General features: G+C 35.5%; 2 non-coding genes across 2 annotated transcripts; one reads left to right on the top strand and one right to left on the bottom strand.

Annotated features, from left to right (window-relative positions):
* Nucleotides 1–2,278: 2,278 nt before the first annotated feature.
* Nucleotides 2,279–2,385, bottom strand: LOC121225951 (small nucleolar RNA R71). Its single transcript, XR_005923854.1, has one exon. It is a non-coding gene; the product is annotated as a small nucleolar RNA R71 (small nucleolar RNA).
* Nucleotides 2,386–19,435: 17,050 nt separating this feature from the next.
* LOC121226032 (small nucleolar RNA R71) lies at nt 19,436–19,542 on the top strand. The gene has a single exon (XR_005923930.1). It is a non-coding gene; the product is annotated as a small nucleolar RNA R71 (small nucleolar RNA).
* Nucleotides 19,543–23,391: the final 3,849 nt, after the last annotated feature.

The raw sequence follows: 23,391 nt of genomic DNA, 5'->3' as shown, positions 1-23,391 counted from the left end.
GAGCTACGGCAATCTGATTATACCTCGAGTAACCATCCAAGAAAAAGTAAAAAGCTTTCCTAGCTAATCTATCCAACATTTGATTGATGAAAGGTAAGGGGAAATGGTTATTCTGAGTTACTTTGTTAAGCTTGAGATAGTCCATGCATACCTTCCATCCAATGACAGTACGAGTTGGAATGAGTTCGCTGTTTTCATTACTAATCATGATGACACCCTCTTTCTTGGGTACACATTGAATAGGGCTCACCCACAACCTATCAGAAATAAGGTATATTCTACTAGCTTTGAGCCATTTGATAATCTCCTTCTAGACAACTTTCTTCAAGATGGGGTTCAACCTTCTCTGCTGCTCAATAGAATTGCTATGATAATCCTCCAATAAAATCTTATGCATGCAGATAGCAGGGCTGATTCCCTTGATATCGGGGATTGTCCACCCCAGCGCCTTCTTAGATCTCATCAGAGCATCTTTTAACTTAGTCTCTTGATCAGGTGTTAACTCTGTAGAGATAACTACTGGCAGAATGTTGTTGTTTTCCTAGTAGGCGTACTTTAAATGTAAGGTTTTAAATCCAACATGGGAGGTTCCTCTATAGAAGTTCTAGGAGGCTTAAAAGAATGAGCTGATAAATCCAATGATTTGAAACTCTTCCTCGGTCTATCTTCAAGCCTCTTGGTCTCCATAAGTTCACCAAGTTCTTCAGTCGTTTCTGCTTCACTCAACTCAAATGGATCTGCATCATCATCATCAGAATTGCTGTGACAAAATTTTACAAACTTTACTTCCACTGCCATTTTGATAAAACCAATGGCATGACATTCTTTATTTTCATCTACACACTTCATGGCATCAAAAACATTAAAAGTAATTTGCTTGTCATTAACCCTCATTGCTAACTCACCTTTTTGCACATCGATTAACGTTCTACCTGTAGTTAGAAAATGTCTTCTAAGAACAATCGGTACTTCTTTATCAGCTTTACATTCTAAAATAATAAAATTTGCTGGAAAAATAAATTTATCTACTCTTACCAGCACATCTTCAATTTTACCTTTCGAATGTGCATAAGAACGATTAGCTAATTGCAACGTGACTGTGGTGGGTCTTGCCTTCCCAATTCCTAGCTTCCTGAAGACATACATAAGCATTAAATTTATACTTCCTGCTAAATCACATAATCCCATACCAATGTAATGATTTCCAATTGAACAAGGAAGAGTAAGACTCCCTTGGTCCTTCAACTTTGGAGGCAATTTGTTCATCAGTATAGTTGTGCACCCTTCAGTGAGAGCAACAGTCTCAAATTCCTCCAATCTTCACTTTTTTGAAAACATATCTTTCATGAATTTTATGTAGTTGGGCATTTTCTCCAATGCTTCCACCAACAGTATGTTGATATAGAGTGTTGGCAATCTATCCAACCTTTTGTCATGAAAAAACTTCACTCCTTCACTTATTTTCCTCCTTTCTACACCTGTTATAAACAACATGCAATTCCTTTTCTCCCACAAGTAAAAGTAACATATAGTGACATTGAAAGCACAATCCAAGCTTCATGATGCAAAGTTATAAAAATACTAATATAATTTCCTAAAATGCAACTAAATTTACTCAAGTACAAACAATTAACCAAGTCTAGAGGCCTGAAATATACATCTTTTCAAGAGTTATCAATAGGAAGACATAGATCTAGCATATTAGAGTCAAATCTAATAGGGGAATCCATAACACAAGTTAATGTGATAATAGGGATTTTAATTAGAAAGAAATTTCAATTAATCAACATAGATTCAGTTGTTCCTACTCTCAAAAGATATATTAGCATAATTTAAGGATTTCTACGGATCAAGTTACTAAGTAAAGAAATTGCGTAATTTAGATTGTTAGTGACAGATGAAATCTAGGTGTATTATTTCCTTAGTATTGTTTTGCTTCTTGGTTGTTAATCAGTTATTTTCGTGTTTTGTTCTTTGCCGTGTTCATTAGTTAATTAATTTAGTTAATTTTAGTTTTTAATCAGTCACTCGAATTATTCAGTTAAATAATATAAAGATGATAATTACTAGTACTTTTAGCCTTCGTGGGAATGATCTCTTTGCTGCACTTACCTTAGTCAAAATTGTAGATAGTTTTGTGGACATCACGGTTGTTCCCATTTTTTTGAGGGATAAGGTGAAACAGTGGTTTAATTCACTTCCACGGGTTTCCATCTCGACTTAGGCTCAGATGACTGAAAATTTTTTGTTGAAGTATTTTCCACCAGCCAAAATAGCTAAGTTGAGGAATGGCATCTCTTCCTTTACTCAAATTGAGCTTGAGATATAGTATGATGTATAGGAGAGATTTAAGGATCTTCTGAGAAGGTGTCCTCATCACGGGTTACCTTTGTTGTTACAAGTTCAAACCTTTTACAACGGTTTGAATCCCTCGACTAGACACATAATTGATGCAGCGACTGGTGGAACACTGAATAATAAGACACCTGAGGCAGCCTAAGAATTTATTAAAGAGATGGCACTAAATAACTATGTCACATCCCAAAATCGAGTTAGTAGAAATTGGGTTAATGAACCGAGAGTGGTCATGTTCAAATTTTTTTTTAGATTATCTTTTACTCATTTGATAATAAATAAGTATCAAGTATAGTGGTTGAGTAGTGGTGGAGCTGTCATTGATGACCTGTGTTTGAATCTCTTCCCTCACATTATCTCCTATGTGGTGCAACTGTACCACAAACCTTAGTAAAGGTCACACCATGTTTTTAAAATAAATGTTGTAGAAATTATAACGAGCTAGTGAATAGTCAAGTAGTTAAGTGCTTAGTTAATTTCCTAAAGGTCTTATGTTTAATTCCCCATATTCTCATATTTTAATTTAATTTTTGGCTCATAAAACTATGGTCAAAGCTTCCATTACCGTCCACTCCTAATTACCATGCAAAAAAAGATTCTTTCCTCCTTTAACTAGTCAACCTACCATCTTTTTCCCCATTTTTCACTCCATGTGTTCCCCTATTTACTTTTCTTCTCCCTATTTTCCTCACTTCCATTTGAACTAATGTATGCCACCCCTAGCACATGAAACCATCCCCATCCATTTTTTTTCTTTTATTTTTCTTTCAACTTTTTCATTCCCTTTTCTACTCTCTGCTTCTTTCTCTTTCCAAAAAGTAGAGTGGTGACTAGGTAGTTGTCTAACCCTTGAAGGCTATGCACAAATTTTTGTTTTTCATTTTTCTAAAAATCCTCTCTTTCTCCTCCTTTGAATCACCTTGTGCCACCCCTTATTTGGTTTTTCACCTCCATCTTTTACTTCATTTTCATTCAATTTTTTAGACCGCCACCTTTCACTATCATTAATTAAGTGCACCACCACCAGACCACCGTTACACCACCGTCGGACCACCACCGTGACCACCACTCTCCTTCTTTTTCCTTCTTCTTTATTTTTCTCTCCTCCCTTCCTCTAGTACCGAAATTATCCTTCTCTTTTCCTCCTCTTTCGTCGAGTTCTCGTTGGGCAACCGTTACCATCACCGTGTCATCGTACCTCCACTAGTTTTGGTGATTTTTTCTCTTTTCTTCACCATTTTTCGATCTCTATCATTCTTTTTAGTAACCAAAATTCCTATATCATCTATTTCAATTAGTTTTACTTTATTTTCAAATGTTTTATTTAGTGATTCACTTTCCAAGTGATCCTTTTTCTAGTTTCACATCCCTTTCCGATACAAGATCACAGGGATCCTTCGACCTTCTCGTTTCAATCAATAAAAAGTAAATATAGTAGTCGAATGAAAAACCATTCTTTCCTCTATTCTTTTCCTTTAGGCCGAACGAGTAATAATGTATTTTTTTCTTCAAATATTAACATATCGTATTCTACTTTATCTTAAAGGGTTGATCGATACTAACTAGAAAAGTCACTAACGTTGGAAATGATATCACATATCGATTGATTTTTATAAGGGTAAGTGTTTATGGGAGTTTTCTTACATTGAGTTATTTCATAAAGCGATAAAAACAAACTCCCTAATGAGAAATCATGTTTGTTGATAAGTAAGTGATTTATCGATTAAATCCAAGTGTAGGCATTCTTGAGAGGGGTGATTCGCTTTGGATCTACTATCAATTATGGGTCTAATCTAAAATAAAAATTGATATACACTAATTCTAGTATTTAAATAAATATTATTATTTTATTTAAATAAATATTATTATTTATATTTTTTTATTAAAATACATAAAGTATTCCAAAAACAGAGATTAACCAATAGATGTGTATTACACTAAGTAAGTAACCCAAATCAACTAGCTTATGAAAAGTTTGTTGTGTGGTTATGATTTTCATTGTTTAAAAAGTCTGTTATTCTCATTCTCATGTTATGTGATATTATGACATAATCAATTTTACATAACAAATAAATTGTGATATTTCGACATCTTAAAAAAATAAGTGAAACGCATGTTAAACATGCCCTACATGATATTATATTGAGAAGTTTGATTTGCATGTTTCAACATGCCCCTGTAACAAGTGACAATGAAAAATATGTATATATATGTTTATTGTGGCCATATCACTTGCATAGGGTGGGACACTATAAGGAGGAAGAATTGATGGCTTCATCTACAACCTACATGGCACCTTGTTTGTAAATTTGGAGTGTTTGGATGAACAAGTTCTGGGGAACTCAATTTTGGATTGTAGCGGTGATGGGTACTAAGTTTTAGAAAGATTTGCATAATTTTTTTACAAAAACTGAATTGTCATGATCATTTGCATAAATATTGGATATTGTTATTTTGAATAATTAGTATGTGCTTATTTTTATTGTTATTGTTATGTGTCTGAGGCCATGTGACCATTGGACTTAATTTTTCAATGACACACGGGCTAAGGAAACATCACATGGACATGTGACACGACCTTTGTGGCTCAACACGGGCCTTAACACGATAATGTCCCTTTAAAACCCTAATCTCCTTTTTGTTTTGTCTCATTCCTCCCTAATCCCCCACACAAACCCCAGCCATTGTTCTCCCATTTCCTAACAAGTCCAACCACTGCACCTTTGCACTAGTCGCAGATCACCGTTCCCATCTATCTCCTCCCCCTTCTCCCTCCCTTCACAGCCCCTAGCCCTTCACACTTCCCTTTTCCTTTTCCTTATTTTTCTTTCTCCAAATATCCCACCTCTATTCCATCCTCGTCCTCCACCATCCTCATCGGCATCAACCCCCCAGTCATCGACCGTCGCGTGCACCGCCACCATCCATCTTACGCATTGTTTGGCCCTTCCCTTTTCTTTTAAATTTTATTTTATTTTATTATTTTTTATTTATTTATTTTGATTTTCCTAGTTATTAATTTTTGTTTATTTTTCTTTTTTCTTATTATTATTTTTATCATTATTCTTATTTTTATTACTACTTTTTTTTGTTCTTATTAGTATTATTATTAGGAATTTATTTTGATATTTTTGTTTTTAATATTTTTATTACTATTTCTATCTATTCGAATTAGTTATTTTATTCTATTGTTTTTTGTTTATCCTTGTTTTTCATATGAGATATAAATTCTATTTTTCTTGTTATTTTTTTATTTTTATTATTAGCATTTATTTTATTTTAGTTCTTCTATTACTTTACTATTCTGGTATTTCTTATTCTTTTCGTACTACATTTCGATCTTATTTTGGGATTTGGTGATTAGTTGTGTTTTTTTATTAGACTACGTTATTGTGTTGCTTATGATTGTTGTGTTTTGTCAATCTCATTTCATGCTGACTTTGGCTGTTTTATTTTACATCATGACAAACACACGAGGCAAATCTAAGGTCGTCATCTTTGGGCCCTATCTTCGACACATGCCATCCATTTCTACGATTTTCGCATGGTCCTCAAACCTATATCAGCATCTCAGACAGTGATCATTGGGATTGGGTCATTGTATTGATTGGACGGCCCCAGAGCAGATTCATTTAGCTAATAGGGTGCGTGCACTAATTGCCACAAATCCATAGGACCATTTCTTCTCTATCATCGAGCCACCTACTTAGAGCTTACCGTCGATTTCTTTTCAACCTTTATCTTACAACACATGATGCCGAGCCACGATGAGCCATGCACCATTTCTTTCAGACTCAGTGGTACGACACATCATCTAAGCTTCCCTGACTTTAGAGTTGCCCTTGGACTAGATTGAGGAGTTCATGAGTGCCGAGGGGTTCCTCACCTTATACCAACGCATCCATTATTCATCGTCTCTATACTGGACAGAGCTTACTGCTAATACGACACCCTATGACCCGAGTCAGTCGAAGACAATTTCACTACCTCTGGATTTGTGCTAAATCATGCCATCTTGGCCCACATGGTGACTGGTCAGAGGGAGAGCACTCTGGTCGTTAGTACATTTCATGCTTATTTTTTTTGGAGCATGGTGATGGGACTCATAATCGACGCTTATTTTTTGTGAAGTATGGCGACGGGTCGTATCCTTCACATTGGTTGGACAGATGGCCCCACAAAGACTATCGATTATAAGTCATATAAGGATGATCGAGCAACAGCATGGAGTGCATCCTCCTCGATACTGACTCTCTCATTTTGACCCCTACGATGAGCATGAGGACTTCCTTGATGATATCTCTTTTCACCACGAGGATCCACCTCGATCTACACCTTCAAGTCACCCTACCGCTGCTACTACCCTCGCGGACCTCTCCGAGCAGTTCACCCATTTTGAGCAGCACTGTTTTGAGCGATTCGACAGTATTGATGTTACTTTCAGTAGATCTGTCAGCATCTCCACATTTCTTCTACTGAGCTTGCGCCTCACAATCCCAATGCCTCTCACGATGAAGGTCACTAATCTGATTTATTTATTTATTTTTTTTTGTTTTTGGTTGTTTTATTTTTTATTTCTACGACTTCTTTTATTTATTTTCTTTTGAACTATGTTTTTATTTTTATTTTAATAGTTGTTTTAAGTTGAGTTTGTAACCCCTTAATCTTCTTCTATATTTGTGTTTATTTTCTTATTAGTTTCTCAGCACCTTGCACTGTATTTAGATTTACTCAAATGGTTTAAAAAGTATGTTTGAAAACCAAGAAAGTTTTTCTGGGCCATTCTGGTGACCGATATAGCTTTCCAAATTTGGTCATGATGATTGCGTCGAGTTTGGGGTGTTACAAAATATCAGTGGCAAGTTATAAGAACGAAGTCTACTAAAGCAACTTGTGTTTCTAATATAGAAGTGGTTGCTTTGTTGTTGAGTCAGGTAGAAGTGCTGAGTAAAAAGATTGATGGTTTGAGTTGTAGTAAACAAGTGATAATGCAATGCGATGCGATTAGGGTAGGGATGATCAATTCGGAATCCTAACCTTTCAAGTCTAACATGGAGCATGAGCAAGTTTATTTTATGGGTAATAATTCTAGACCTCAAAATAACCCCTATAAAAACAACTATAATCCAGGATAGAGGAATCATCCAAATTTTTCTTAGGGTGGTCAAGGAAATCAAATGTCACAACCCCCTTTGGGTTTTCAACAACCTTATCAGTAAGAAAAGAAGTCGAATCTACAAGAGATGTTGACTAAATTTATTTCAGTGTCAGAAACTAAATTCCAGAACGCTGAAATGACTTTGAGGAATCAACAAGCTTCTATTCAGGGCCCTGAAAATTAGAGTAGCCAGCTTGCTAAATTGGTTTCGAAGAGGCAAAAAGCAGTTTCCCTAATAACATTGAAACCAACCCAAAATAGTAAGTCCACGCAATTAATGTACGAATTGGAAAGGTGTTAGTCAAGCCTGAAAAGAAGTTGAATCTTTATGCTGTTGAGAAAAATGATGGGGTTGAGAAATGCACAAAATAGCATAAGCCAGTGGTCAGAGAATGCAAGCCACCAATTCCATATCCAGCAAAGTTGAAGAAAGACCGCATAAATGAACAATATGGTAAATTTCTTGAAATTTAAAAAAAAATTGCATATTAACTTACCTTTTGTTGAAGCCATTTTGCAGATGTCCAAATATACAAAATTTTTAAAGGATTTATTATCAAATAAAAAGAAATTAGACATACTGTCCATTGTGGAACTGAACAAGGAGTGCTAAACCATTCTCTAGAACAAACTACCCACCAAGCTTAAAGATCCAGAGAGTTTTACTATCCCTTATTTTACTAGTAGCTTATATGTTGAAAAAGCTTTGGCTATTCTGGGTGTTAGTATAAATCTATTGCATTATAAAATGTCCAAAAAACTTTGTCTCGAATAACCAAAATCCACTAGGATGAGTGTTCAATTAGCTGACAGACCAATTTAATATCATAGGGGTATTATTGAAGATGTACTTGTTAAAGTAGATAAATTCATATTCTCTATTGAGGTACCCATGATCTTAGGTCAACTAGTTTTAGCCACTGCTAGAACTATTATTGATGTGGGTAATGGTGAACTTGTGTTGAGGGTAGATGATGAAGAGGTTACTCTTCAAGCTTGTGATGCTGTTAAAGTTTCTAGTGAGCGAGATGTATTTTTCATTCTGTTGATGTTAGTAATCATACGACTCAACATTCTTTGTAGGAAATCAATCATGAAGATGTGTTAGAACTATATTATTTTCAAGGTGATGGAAATCAAGGAACAAGTGAAAAGAGAATGGTGCAACTCGATGAATTAGATGAATGGCAAACAAAGGTTGATGAGTGATAACTCTTGAAAAGAGTTATATTTTATGCCTTTGGACCTAATTGTCTATACTTAAGTATATCTAGTTGCATTTTAGGACATTTCATTAGTATTTTTAGCATTGCATTAGAACTTGGGATGCATTTAAATATCAGGTGCTTTTAATTGCTCGTGTAAAGGTTGTGTTTTGATATTGGCAGATGCAGGATGAGGAACAAGAAATAAAGGAGAGAAGTTTTGTCAGGGCAAAAGGGTGGTCAGATTGCCAGCCAATATGTCATGGCAATGCCAGAAGGTGTCCAGTCAGTATTCAACACATATCAATTTCAGCCTAACTCTACTTGTACCAAATAGATTTACCTAGAAAAGAGGAGAAGATAAATCTTGGGGCTATTGGAATTATCCTGAGAAAAAGAAAAATAGAGCAATTTAAAAAGAGGTGAAGGAGGAAACCCTAGGGCACGGAACTACGGGTAGAGATCCTTAGGCAAATTAGAAGGTAGCGATTGAATAGAGATAGGGAGAAGAAAGGCACATACAACCCCTCTCAACCACCTCAAGACACTATGCAGCTAGAGTGTGGATTGGAGAAGCGAACGTTGTCTTCCAGACGTTCTTCCATTATTTCTAATATGTTCCTTCGTGAATTACAATGATGAAAATGATGTTTGAGTTGAAATTTATTTGCCAAACTATGAGTTAAATCTCATAGGGTCGGGGCTACTTTGATGAAACTTTAACTGTCTTTAATGGTTGTAGTATAAATCTGAGTTATTTTACTGTTTCATTCAATTATTTTATTCTTTATAATGTTTGAGAGCAATCCCTAGACATAGTCGACTGTGCAACATACCCTTAAATTAATCTAAATTTTGAAAAGGTTGGATTAGTTTGACCGTGGTTGAATAATATGAGCAAGTACTCAATAGATACTTGTAGTATACTCTAGACATAGAGCAGCGATCATACAGAAGGTACAGTACAGGGTGCCATATTAAATGACTATAGACACAGGCAAGGCAACTTGAGGATTTGCTCTCGAAAGAGGCAAGCCACTTAAGAACTCTTTTGAGTAGTAGGTTAAGTATAATTTTGCTAAGGCATTGCTGACACGAAAAGTAGATTCTTAATAATCCTAACCTTCCCACTCAATATCGGATAACCCTTTATCTTTCTCGTAGTAGTTTTTCCATAGCATTCTTAGTCGTTTATTTATTCTTTGCATATTATTCTCATAGTTATTCTCATAATTACCATTGCATTTCCAAGTATTCATTAATTCCACGTATTGCATACATCATTATTCCTTTAAATTGTCACTGCATATTTACCATAGCTTTAGCATAGCATTAATCGCATTTTATTATAACAACTTGGCCACTTAGTGCCTCAATCCGATCCTCGTGGGAATGATATTCACTCATCACTTTATTACTTGATCCGACGTGTACACTTGCACAATTTGCATATCATATTCACACACGATAATAAGAACCCGACAACGTCTAAAGAAGTAACAAAACAATGTCATGGTGTGCATGTAAAGAGGACGAACCAATTCAAAGTTGAAGACAAAAATGTTCCCTGAAGAGCTAAAATCGAGATGGTCAAGTCCATTTATGGTATGAAATATATTCCCATACGGAACCAATAAGGTAACTCATCCTGATTACTACAAATTCAAGGTAAAATGTCATCATCTCAAGCTTTATTTTCGTAGTGATATTGATAACGAGAAAGAGGAGCTCCGGCTCCAAAATCTGACTTAATCGTAAATTTGAAAAGAAAATTCAAGCTTAGCCTATAAATAAGTACTTCTCGGGAGGCAACCCGAGTGTTTTTATTATTATTTTATTTTTATTTAATTTTGTTGCATGCTTAGCTTCTTATTTACCTAAATTCTAATTTTATTAATTCAAAAAACAATAAAAAAAGTGTCACACGGTCTGGGGTAAACCACAAGGCCTAGTGACAAGGCTATGTAGCCTACATAGTATAGGCACATGGGGGATAAAAAATTAAGAGTTACACGGTCATAGAAAGGTACACGGCCTAGAAGCATGGCTGTGTGACCCACACACCCCTTGACATGACTGTGGGCAAAGTGAATAATAAACCCACATGGCCTGAATGAATCACCACGGCCTGGCCCAAACACACGGGTGTGTCATGGGCCGTGTGACTACTGGAGCTAATTTTTTTATTTTTTATGGCACACACAGTCTACGTGAAGACATACAGCCTAATGACATGTTCGTGTGTCCCACATGCCCCTGTACACTGTCGTAGGAGAAACGAACGAAAATATCACACAATTTGGATATATCACACGACCTGGTGACATAGCCGTGTGTACCACACGGCCTAAACACGCGAGCGTGTCACAGGCCAAGTGAATATAGGGCGTGTCACACGACCTTAAACCACTTACATGGTTGCAGACACGGCCGTGTGGTGGATGATTATGAGGGTATTACATTTATAATATATATATATGATAATTATAATATGTTATTTAATGAATAAAATAAATGAAATAATAATATTAAATAGAAAATGTAGTAATAAAACATTAGAAAAAAATAAATTAGTGGAGGGAGAACCAAAAGAAAAGAAAGAAAAAGAAAATTGAAGAACCCATCTTTTACATGCCGAAATTGGTTGGTATTCTTTGATCCTCTTTTGCATAATTTTCTTGGTTTTATAACCTTTAAATCATAAGCTAAATTGCCCATGTTGAAATTTTTAAAGTTGTTAATGTTGTGGAAAATGTCATCTTTGTGAAAGCTAAGTTTTTGAAGTTGTTTTGATAGATTTTGGGGTTAAATTGTTTAATCATGTGAAGTTTAGGGATTGTTTTGGAGGTTGTTCTTTGTGCTAGAAGTTTAGGTTGAATTACTAAGTTTTGGTGAGTAATTAAAATATTTTATACTATGGCTTTTGTTAGTATTAACTTTTAAGGAGTTAAATGCTATAAATTAAACAAGCATGGTGTTAATTTATAAATTTCAAGAATTTAGGTATTGGTAAGAAACCATATGTATATTTGTTAGCTATGGAAATTAAAAGAAGATGTGATTTAAATATTGATGTTAATGATTTAATTGTGTAATTGCCAATTGTTGAGGGCTAAATGTATAAATATGATTTTATGGTAGAATGTTAAATTAATATAATATGCTTAAATTAATATAAAATAAGCTATTTTATGCATGAAAACTATATAACAAAACATAAAATCACATTTTAATAATTTCTATGTCCTAATTTCATATTTTCACATATTTTATTAATTTATTAAAAAATTACTTGGTTTAACAACAATTTTAAGTAAAAAAGGCGATGAATTATATAGGAAAAATCTTATATATTTTTCCTTTTACACACCCCCAAACTTAAATCATTGCGCGTCCCGAGTAATGTTCATACACAACACAAGGTCTTGCTAAGGCAAATTTTGCTAAGAGTGTAAATAGCATCAATCTTCATCTCATAATCATGTATCAATAAATTTATGCTCATATATCTTCTTCATTAACAAGTAACTCGTATACAAACATTTTAAAAGTTTTATTCTAAGTTTCAAGATATGCCAACATGAATCATAGTTTGCATGTATGTCATAGCCGTAGATAATATTCTTCATTCAACACAATTTCTCATCAATCAAGCAAAACAATTATATTTATGATCTTCATATGTTGAACTTAGTACTTCCTCTCCACTAATGTAGGTGACATAATCATCAAATCAATATGTCTTTTATAAGGTTGTAATGGGGCTAGCTTAAAGGTATGGATTTTAAAAGATGGGACATTAGGGTTTCAAAAATCTTAAATTTTAACTTTGCCTTGGATTTCTCGAATTTCAACCTTTTTCTTCAAGTGAAGCTTTGGAACACCCCCAAACTTATTTTGAACTCAAGGTCATACCTTTTTCTTTTTTGAAGACAAAGTGAACTTTTCTTATGAAAGAAACAATTGAAACATACTTGAAAATTTTAAAATTTGAGCAATTTATTTGCCTTACCCCCTTAAAAAGATTCAATGTACTCATTGCAAGAACAAAGTAATGAATGAAAACTGAACACCAGGTAGGGTTGTAAAGAAAGAGAGGTGAGTCATTAAGACTGCTTAAATACCAAGTCTTTCCTAATAACTCAATCCTAGACATGTTCAGTCCCATTACAATATCATTAGTCTTATTCTTTCTAAAGAAGTATTTATTCATGCTTGCTATGTTTTATTTTGCAAATATTAAATCCTAATTACTAAAGAAATAAATTCCTAAAGACTTAAAAAAAACAATTAAATAAACAACAAAACAAGAATCCCCCATTTTATTTTTCTGACTCATTCCCCTTGTCTTCTTTAGTTCCATCTCCACTTGCATCGTCAGTATCTTCCATCCATGGCTCAAAGATAACATCTGGGAACTTAGGAACAAAAGTGTTAGAGATATTCTTTAAAGTATTTCGAATTGAATCATCCCTATTTTTTGCATATTTCCAGTAAGTTTGTTGTTGATTGTGCATGAACTTGCACATATCTATCAAAATTGACAGCTTCGATTTCTTTGAAGTACTTGCAGGAGTCGGCATTGGAGTCGTAAATTCTGGTTCACACTTAGCTTGACTGGTTCTTCTTCTAGCTCAACCCTTGGTTCAGAGTTTTCAGCTCCTTCAGCTGGTTGACGACTATTTGGTTCTTTATCAGATTCTCCTTCTTCAGTGTCTATAACTGAATCAACTTCAGTTTCAATTTTATTTGTTGACTCTTCAGTTTCTGGCTCTATTGGTTCCTCTTGCTTGCCTTGGTTCAGCTCATGCACTCTCTCTACTAACCTTTCAAGATCATGACTTGTAATGCAACCTTGGACATACTGCCCCTTCAGATTTGCTTATGTTTTAACATGAGCCCTTAAGTAAAGTGAAGTAATTAATGATGGGAAATAAGCACTTCCTGTCTTCTTTTTAGAACAATCATGAATCTCCTTGAGGATAATTTTCCCAACATTAATGGACTTTTCTGTCAAAATTGCATATAACAAGAGCATTCATTCCATCGAGATGGTTGAACTATGTGAGATAGGCATAAAACTGTAGTGAACAAAATTAAACCATACCTTTGCTACTGGTTTTAACTATTCTCTTCGACAAGAATGGCTCCCATACTTTCTTATAATCCATTGGGATCCCAAATTTATCACAACATCAAGCACTAGTTGAAGAAAATCCCAATTGATATTGTTCATCATAGGGTAGTACTCATCTTCCTCAACATCAGGTAAATTAAACAAATCATTGATGGACTTAGAAGTAAGAGATACATTTTTCTTTCGAATGATGAATTCAGTAGCATCTTGTGTAGTCAAACTAGCATAGAATTCTCGAACTAGTTTATAATCAGGAAGTGAACAAGCACCACAAAATCGTTCTCACTTGAGAGCATTGATTATCTTTCTAATTAGCACAGGGACAACCATCACATCATTGCTCTTCAGGTTAAAACCTTTTTCCGGCATCATAGGTTGATGCTTGAAAATTGAATCAAATCGCTCTTTAAATTCTTCATCAATTAAAATTGGATTTTCAGGAGTAGCCTTTGACGATCTAGTTCTCTTGCGAGACATGGTATTTTTCCGAAAATTTGGCAAAGTTTCTGCTTGCAGAGGCAGAAGAGAAATGGGCAAGAGAGGGTGGAACTTGCTTCGACAAACCTTGCGACGGCGAAGGAGTTGTGGCGGCGGTGGTAATGTGCGGTGGCAATATGCGGCAGCAATGGTGGTGTCCAGCGGCCACGTTGATGCTCTGGCGACTCTCTTGTGGCGGCACTAAGTAGTTTCAGCAAATGATAAGAAATAGGCTAGGGATTTCTTTCGGGATTTGAGGCTTGCGGCACAAAAAGAGAGATTTTAAGAAATTTTAGGGTGTAAGCATATTAGTTTGAGGGATATTAAAATTAGTAGAATGAAGAGGGATTTATATAGGGAAAAATTAGGGCAACATGTAGCAAAAATTTAGCTACATTAAAGTTACTTGGGCGGCAAGTAATGGGTGTGACGGCAAGGGTAAAATTTTTTCCTCCTTTTTGCTGACTTGGGCCTCAAACTGATTAGTACTTGGGCCAAACTTGAGCCCCTTTATTAACATAAAAATTTGAAATTAAACAAAATAAATTAAACTAGAAAAAACATTTCAAAACTTAATTAGAAAATTTCTTCTTAACAAATTACATTAAATTAATTCATTGGAAAGGTTGGAGGGGTCACAACCGTCTCGCTTAAGTTCTAATCTCCTTGGATAGAATTAATTAAATGTACTTAATTAAGAAAATAAATTCTAATTATTTATTTATTTTTATGATAAGTTTATGAAAAATTAAGGGTCTGTTAATTTAAATGAGGATTCAACTCGCTCAACTTCACCATCCCAGTAGTGTTTGAGATGTTGACCATTGACTTTAAACATACCTCCGTAATTGTCGTCCAATTCAATAGCTCCATAAGGATAAACTCGGTGGATGGTATAAAGTCCTTTCCATCGGGATTTTAGCTTCCCAGGAAATAACCTCAGCCTTGAATTAAACAACAACACCTTCTGACCTTCTTTAAACTTGCGAGATTTTATATGACTATCATGTCATCTTTTTGATCTTTCTTTACACATTTTGACATTCTCATAGTAAAATAACCTCAGCTCTTCCAACTCATCAAGTTGTAACATCCTTCTCTCACCGGCTTGCTTAAGATAAAAGTTCAACTGCTTCAAAGCCCAGTGAGCTTTATTCTCCAATTCTAATGGCAAATGACATGCATTTCCAAAGACTAACCAATAAGAAGTCATTCCTAACGGAGTCTTAAATGCTGTTCGATAGGCCCATAATGCATCATCAAGCCTTCGAGACCAATCTTTTCTGGTAGGGCGTACTACCTTTTCAAGGATACCTTTGATTTCACGGTTCACTCTTTCAACTTGTCCATTAGATTGGGGGTGATAGGCAGTAGCAATCTTGTGCTTCACATCATATTTTTCAAGCAACCACTTAAGCCATTTGTTTACAAAGTGAGAACCTTCATCACTAATAATAGCTCTTGGTATCCAAAATCGTGTAAACACATGCTTCTGAAGGAATCACATAACTACCTTAGCATCATTTGTAGGGTATGCTTCAGCTTTAACCCACTTGGATACATAGTCCACAACAACTAAGATGTATTTCTTCCCATATGAAGAAGGAAACTGGCCTAAGAAGTCAATACCCCATACGTCGAACAATTCAATCTCCAAAATTTTTGTCATGGGCATCTCATTCCTCCTTGATTTATTTCCAGTCCTTTGGCATTTATCACAGTTCTTCACATAAGAATAAGCATCTTTAAATAATGTCAGCCAAAAGAAACCTGCTCACAAAATCTTTCTTGCAGTACGTGAACCACAAAAGTGTCCCCCACTTGGAGATGAATGGAAATGATATAAGATCTCGACAATCTCACTTTCAGCTACACACTTTCAGACTATATTATCTACACACTCTTTAAAAAAATGGATCCTCCCAAAGATAATACCGACTATCATGAAGGAATTTCTTCCTTTGCTGGTATGTCATTTCTCGAGGAATTATTCCACATGCAAGATAATTGGCAAAATCAGCAAACCAGGGTATTTCATGAATGCGACTTATCTCAAATAAGTGCTCATCTGGGAAATTCTCATTGATAGGCACACCAGACTGGGTTTCCTCATCTTGCTCCAATCTTGACAAATGATCAGCTATTTAATTTTCAACACCTTTTCTATCTTGGATCTCAAGGTCAAACTCTTGGAGTAAAAGTATCCAATGAATTAGCCTTGGTTTTGCATCTTTCTTCATGAGCAAGTATTTAATGGCCGCATGGTCAGTAAATACTGTACCTTTGGTACCTATAAGATATTAACAGAATTTTTCAAAAGCAAAAACTATAGCAAATAGTTCCTTTTTAGTTACCGTATAATTTAGTTGGGCTCCCGTCAAAATTCTACTTGCATAGTAAATAGGGTGGAACACTTTATTTCTTCTTTGATCCATCACAGCTCCAACAGCTTAATCACTTGCATCCCACATCAACTCAAAAGGTGAGTTCCAATTAGGTGTAACGATTATTGGAGTTGTAATTAACCGATTCTTTAGATTTTCAAAAGCTTCCAAACATGCTTTATTGAAATTGAACACTTTATCTTTATCTAACAACAAACACAGCGACTTAGAAATTATTGAGAAATCCTTGATAAACCTTCGGTAAAAACTAGCATGGCCTAAGGAACTTCTGACTCCTTTCACATTAATTCGGGACGGTAATCTTTCAATTACATCCACCTTTAATTTATCGACTTCAATTCATTTCTTTGAGATCTTATGACCTAAGACGATCCCTTCCTTGACCATGAAATGTCATTTTTCCCAATTAAGGACAAGATTCGTCTCTTCTCATCTCTTCAGTACCTTAGCCAAATTACTCAAACAGATATCCTAACTGTTACCAAAAAATAGAAAAATCATCCATGAAAACCTTAACAAAATTTTTGACCATATCAGTAACTATAGCCATCATGCATCGTTGAAAAGTTGCAGGTGCATTACATAAACAAAAAGACATTCGCCTAAAAGAAAACGTACCATATGGACAAGTAAAGGTTGTTTTATATTGGTCATCTGGGGATACAACTATTTGGTTATATCTCGAATAACCATCTAAAAAACAATAGAATTCATTACCCTTCAATTGATCTAACATCTGATCCATAAAAGGCAACGAAAAATGGGAAGGAAGTACCTTTAGTTCGAGTTTAGGTGGTTCTTCAATTGACAACTTAGGTTGCACAAATTCTCTGACTTACAACTCCAATGGTTCAAACCATGTGGATTGAATATAATTTCTTGGATTGGCTTCCATCAAAGCCATGTTTTCATCACCTTCTTCATCCTCCAAAGGGTCAAGATCTAAAGCTTTCTCTAATGGATCTTCTTCAAAATTGCTTTCCAAAGAAACCAATGTTTCTATCTCTTCCATAACTGAACACTCCTCTGTCAGGTCAGGAAATTTCATTGCTTTAAGAATGTTAAAGGTTACCTGATCATCTTGAACTCGCATGGTGAGTTCACCTTTCTGCACATCAATTAATGTTCTTCCTGTGGCTAGGAAAGGTCTCCCAAGGATAATTGGTACTTCCTTATCTGCTTCAAAATCTAAAATAATGAAATCAGTAGGAAAAATAAATTTATTGACTCTTACCAAAACATCCTCAATCTTTCCTTCGGGATATGCTAAAGATCAATCCGCTAGCTGAAGCGTCATGGTTGTAGGTCTTACTTCACCTATCTCTAACATCTTGAAAATAGACTTAGGCATCAAGTTGATACTCGCTCCTAAGTCACACAAAGCTTTACCACAATAAGATTTACCAATGTTACAGGGTATAGTAAAGCTTCCTGGGTCTTTCAATTTTGGTGGCAGTTTGTTTTGGAGGAATGCACTGCACTCCTTTGTCAAAGCAACAGTCTCATACTCACTCAGTCATTTTTTCTTAGACAGTATATCCTTCATAAACTTCACATAATTTGGCATTTGTTCTAAAGCCTCCACCAATGGAATATTGATGTGTAACTGCTTCAGAACATCCAAAAACTTCTTGAATTGCACCTCATTTTTCTGTTTGTGTTGCTGCAAACTTTGCGGATGTGGAGGTGATGGAACTTTCGGTTGAACCAAAAAACTTTTCTGAGTAGGTAAATCTACATCCAAAGAAAATGTTAAAATATCTGAATTCACTAAGTCAGGGTTTACCTTGTCAGACTTTGCAGATTCTGATTCCTTTGGTGTAGGAACGTCAACAACTGGCTGACTTTCTCCTTTTGTACATGCTCATCTTCGACATCAATTAATAGGGGTTCTAGAGTCTTTCCACTACGCAATGCCACTGCCTTGATATGTTCTTTACCTAAATTTCTTAGATTCTCAGTATCACTCGGCAAGGTTCCTTGCGGTCTATTGCGAAGCTCCGTAGCTAACTGACCCATTTGGTTTTCCAAATTTTTCATTGTTGCTGCTTGGATTTAGATCAAAGCGTCATTCTTTGCCATGTACGCTTTCAACAAGTTCTCCAAACTGTTTGATGCCTCAGCTTGAGGTGGTTTTGGAGCTTGCTAATTAAACCCTTGAGATTGGTTAGGTCTTTGTTGTAATAAGTTATTGTTTGGTCCATTTCCTTGGTTGCTCCAAGAAAAGTTAGGATGATTAAGCCATGAAGGAATGTAGAAGTTGGACTGAGGTCCTTGTCCACTCCTATTTTGATATCGGTTCCCCACATAGTACACTGACTCAGGATTTGATGGACAATTCTCAAAAGAATGACCTTCCCCATAGTACACACAGGAAACTACTTCAAATGAACTTGGTGGCTGAGCTACAAAAATATTAGTACTATTAGTGGTTAACTGTTTTAACATAGAGGAAATAGATGATACCTGAACTGATAACGAAGAGAAAAAGTCAAATTTATGAACTCCAGCTACTCGTCTTTCTGAAGCTGTTCGATTTGTTGGCCATTGATAGTTATTACTCGCGATCCTCTCAATGATCTCATAAGTCTCATTATAAGACTTAGACAAAATTTCACAATTCGCGGAAGCATCTACCATCAATCTTGTATGTGCATTGAGACCATTATAGAATGTCTCCAACTGGATACAATGTGGAATCCCATGATGAGGACACTTACAAAGTAACTCCTTAAATCACTCTCAAGCCTTATACAAAGACTCATCATCTAGTTGTTGGAAATTTGTGATCTCGTTCCTCAACTTAGCATTTTGCTAGGCGGGAAATACTTAACCAAAAATCTCTCTGCTAATTCTTGCCATGTAGACATGGAAATTGGTGGCAATGAATTGACCCATGCTCGTGCTCGATCTCGCAACGAGTACAGAAACAACTTCAACTTCAAGGCGTCTTCAGTCACACTGACTATCTTAAATGAATCACTCACCTCCATAAACAATCAAAGGTGGAGATGTGGATCTTCCGTGGGCATACCACTAAATTGGCCCACTGCTTGTAGCACTTGAAACATCACTGGTTTCAATTTAAACTGGGTTGCCTCAATATCTAGCCTTCTAATTCCTGGGTTTAACTTGCTAAAAAGTGGCACAGCATATTGTCTGATGCATCGATCCCTATCATCGGCAATGAGGATGGAATTTTGTACATAATCGGCTTCATTACCTTGGTCTTGATTTTGATTTACAAGGTCCATCTCGACTTGTCTTTGAGCTGTTCGTTCACGTTTTCTTTGTCTGAAAGTTCTCTCAATTTTAGGGTCTACAAGGAGTAAATTGATAATTCGATCTATGCTCATAAACACCTGAACAGAAAATCACAAAAATTAAAAAGAATAGTTAGTAATGTTAGAAATAAATCAAATTGAAAATAAATAATTTCACGAAAAAATGACTATGGCAATAGTTGACAATCCCCGGCAACGGGCCAAAAATTTGTAACGCTCAGGTTTGTGCAAGTGTACACAATCGTTATCGAGTAATAAGTAAGTATCGAGTTATCGTCTCCACAGGGATTGTATTTGTGCTAAGTCACTTAATTTGTAAAATTATATTAACAATTTCAAAAATAGAAACAAAATATAGTAGAGAAGTGGTGTCTAAAAAAAATTAAATGCAATGATCCCTAATGCAAGTTTTCTTAAGTATGCAGACTATATGAATGAAGTAGATTTTAGCAAAATTAAGCACAATTTGCAACAGTTATAACCTAAATAAACTAGGACAATTACTTTTATTAAACTCAATTTATTATCATCATGCTTAATAATATTCAAAAAAAACATTCCATGGAAACTCGATCTTTCATGAGTTTGGAAACCAAATTAGGTCCTTTCGGAATTCTTTACTTAGTAAATACGTATTTTACTGATCCTTATTTACTAAGGGTTTCTTAGCATTCATGTGAGGTAACAGGGACATACTAGGTTTGAAACAATTTAATCACACAAATCTAAAAACTATGCAGATAATAGAGCCTGGTGAGGGTTGTTATCCAACCTACAATTTAATCGGGTTAGGATCTAAATTGAGCATGCACATTTCAATTATGCGTCCATTAGCCATTGTCTGGTTAGGACCGCTCAGCTAATTCAGGTGCATTTCAATCACGTATGAACAAAATACAAACTTGATTTTAATTGAAAACATGATCGATTGAGACACAAACATTATAAGCATGAATCAAATAAATATAATTTAAATAAAATAATCATCCTAGCTTAAATAAAATTAAGCTATAATTGTTCTAAATAAGAACAAAGAACACATAGCAAACATCTTTAAATTAAATTAAAGAAAAGAAAGATTAAACCCAACTCAGAGTGGCTGTCACCCAAAACTCTGACTGACGAGGCTCCTTCGCTTCTTTGCGTTGCTCCTTTGCTGATGGCTTTCCAAGGTGGCCGAACAAAGGCTATTTAAGAGGCTAATTTGCTGAAATCCTTTATGCAAGGATGGTGATAGGCATGTGACAGCCCAAAATTGACCCTAGTCGGGAAGTGGTTTCGGGACCGCTAAACCGAGTCATAAAAATAATTAACCGTCATAATTGATGCTCATTATATGTACATGTGCATGTGTGAAAATTTCGTGTTTGAATTTTGTTTAATTGTAGGTGAATTTTAGTAAATAGGACTTATGTGAGAAAATTTTGAAATGTGATAGGTCAAAGCATAAGGATCTATTAGTGCATGAAATAAAAAGGGGGGACTTGCATGTCAATTTCCCCCCTAATTAGTAGTGGCCGGCCATGACAAGCATGGTAGACCAAGTGTGATGGGCAAGAACATGTCATAAACATGTTGAGTTAGTGTTTCATGGGAAGTATGATAAAATAAGGAGCATGGGCATAAAATAATGAAAGGGGATATGATGAAAACAAAAAAAAAGTGTGTGGTTGTTCCCCCCCATTTGGCCGAAACTAGAAAGAAAAAACAAAAAAAAAGTGTCCATCTTTCTTCATTTCCCTTGGCCGAATGTTCTAAGGAAGAAAGAAAAACAAGTTGTGTTCTTTGGTTCTTCTTGGCCGAATTGAAAAGAAAAAAAAGAAATTGAAGTTAAGGCATTTGGTCACCTTTAAGTTGATTAAGAAGCTCTTGAATATTCGGTGCCTAGGGGAAAAGTTTCTAAGAAGTTTGGCCATGCATGTAACTAGATTGAGGTATGTTTGATATTATTCTTTGAGATTCATGTATATTTTAAGCTGTAAGTTTGAAATCTACCTTGCCATGGTTCAATTTTTTGTTAATTGATGGAGATGATATTCGGCCATGAATGTTACATTCTTGGTTGGTATTTTGATGTCTTTGGTGATGAGGTATGAAGATGGTTGATTTTGAGTGTTTAATAAAAAGGATACATGAATTATTGTTAAATAATGGTCGAATGTAGCATGATTAAAGATGTGAATAAATTGAAGTTAAGGAGGTTGTCAATGAAAAATATGAGTTGGATGAGTTTTAAAGAATAAAAATTTAGGTGACTAGAGGTCAAGGACATTCGGTCAAAGGCTTGTGTGCTAGCAAAATCGGCCTAAATGTCGTTTTGATGTGTTGAATTGAGTAAGCTAGATGTTGGAACACATAAGGATTCGGCCTTCTAAAACAATAGGGATGAATGTGCACTTGTCGGTTCTACCCGACAATGTGTTAGTAGCTGAATTAAAGGCCAAACCATTATTGATTCGTCAAATTCGTGAAGCTCAGAAAGTCGATGATGAATTGGTTGCAAAACGGGCTGAATGTGTTCCGAATATAGAATCCGAATTTCAAATTGATGATGACGATTGTTTGTGGTTCAGAAGTCGGTTGTGTGTTCCAAGAAATTCAGAACTCATTTCGATGATTCTGAACGAAGCCCATTGTAGCCGAATGTAAATTCACCCGGGGAGTACGAAAATGTACGACGACTTGAAACGTCGGTTTTGGTGGCATGGTATGAAACGAGACATCTCCGACTTTGTTTCGAGATGTTTAATATGTCAACAAGTGAAAGCAGAACATCAAGTGCCTTCAGGATTACTTCAGCCGATCATGATACCCGAGTGGAAATGGGATCGAGTCACAATGGACTTTGTGTCCGGACTGCCATTGTCAGCAAGTAAGAAGGATGCGATTTGGGTTGTTGTTGATAGACTGACTAAGTCGGCTCACTTTATCCCCGTGCGTACGGATTTTTCATTGGATAAACTAGCTGAATTGTATGTTTCTCAGATTGTGAGATTACACGGGGTGCTTATTTCTATCGTGTCGGATAGAGATCCGAGATTCACCTCGCGATTTTGGAAGAAATTGCAAGAAGCTTTGGGTACCAAGCTGCATTTTAGCACCGCTTTTCATCCACAAACTGATGGTCAATCCGAGCTGATAATTCAGATACTTGAGGATATGTTGAGATGTTGCATCCTCGAGTTTAATGGTTCATGGGAACGGTATTTACCTTTGATTGGATTCGCTTACAACAATAGTTTTCAATCAAGTATTAAGATGGCACCTTACGAGGCTTTGTACGGTCGTAAATGCTGTACACCATTGTTTTGGACCGAGCTCGGTGAAAGTAAAATTTTCGGAGTTGATTTGATTAAAGATGCCGAACAGA

This window comes from Gossypium hirsutum, chromosome D13 (genome assembly GCF_007990345.1).
Source record: "Gossypium hirsutum isolate 1008001.06 chromosome D13, Gossypium_hirsutum_v2.1, whole genome shotgun sequence".
In the NCBI taxonomy this organism is placed as follows: Eukaryota; Viridiplantae; Streptophyta; class Magnoliopsida; order Malvales; family Malvaceae; genus Gossypium; species Gossypium hirsutum.
This window is presented reverse-complemented; position numbering and strand designations above follow the sequence as displayed.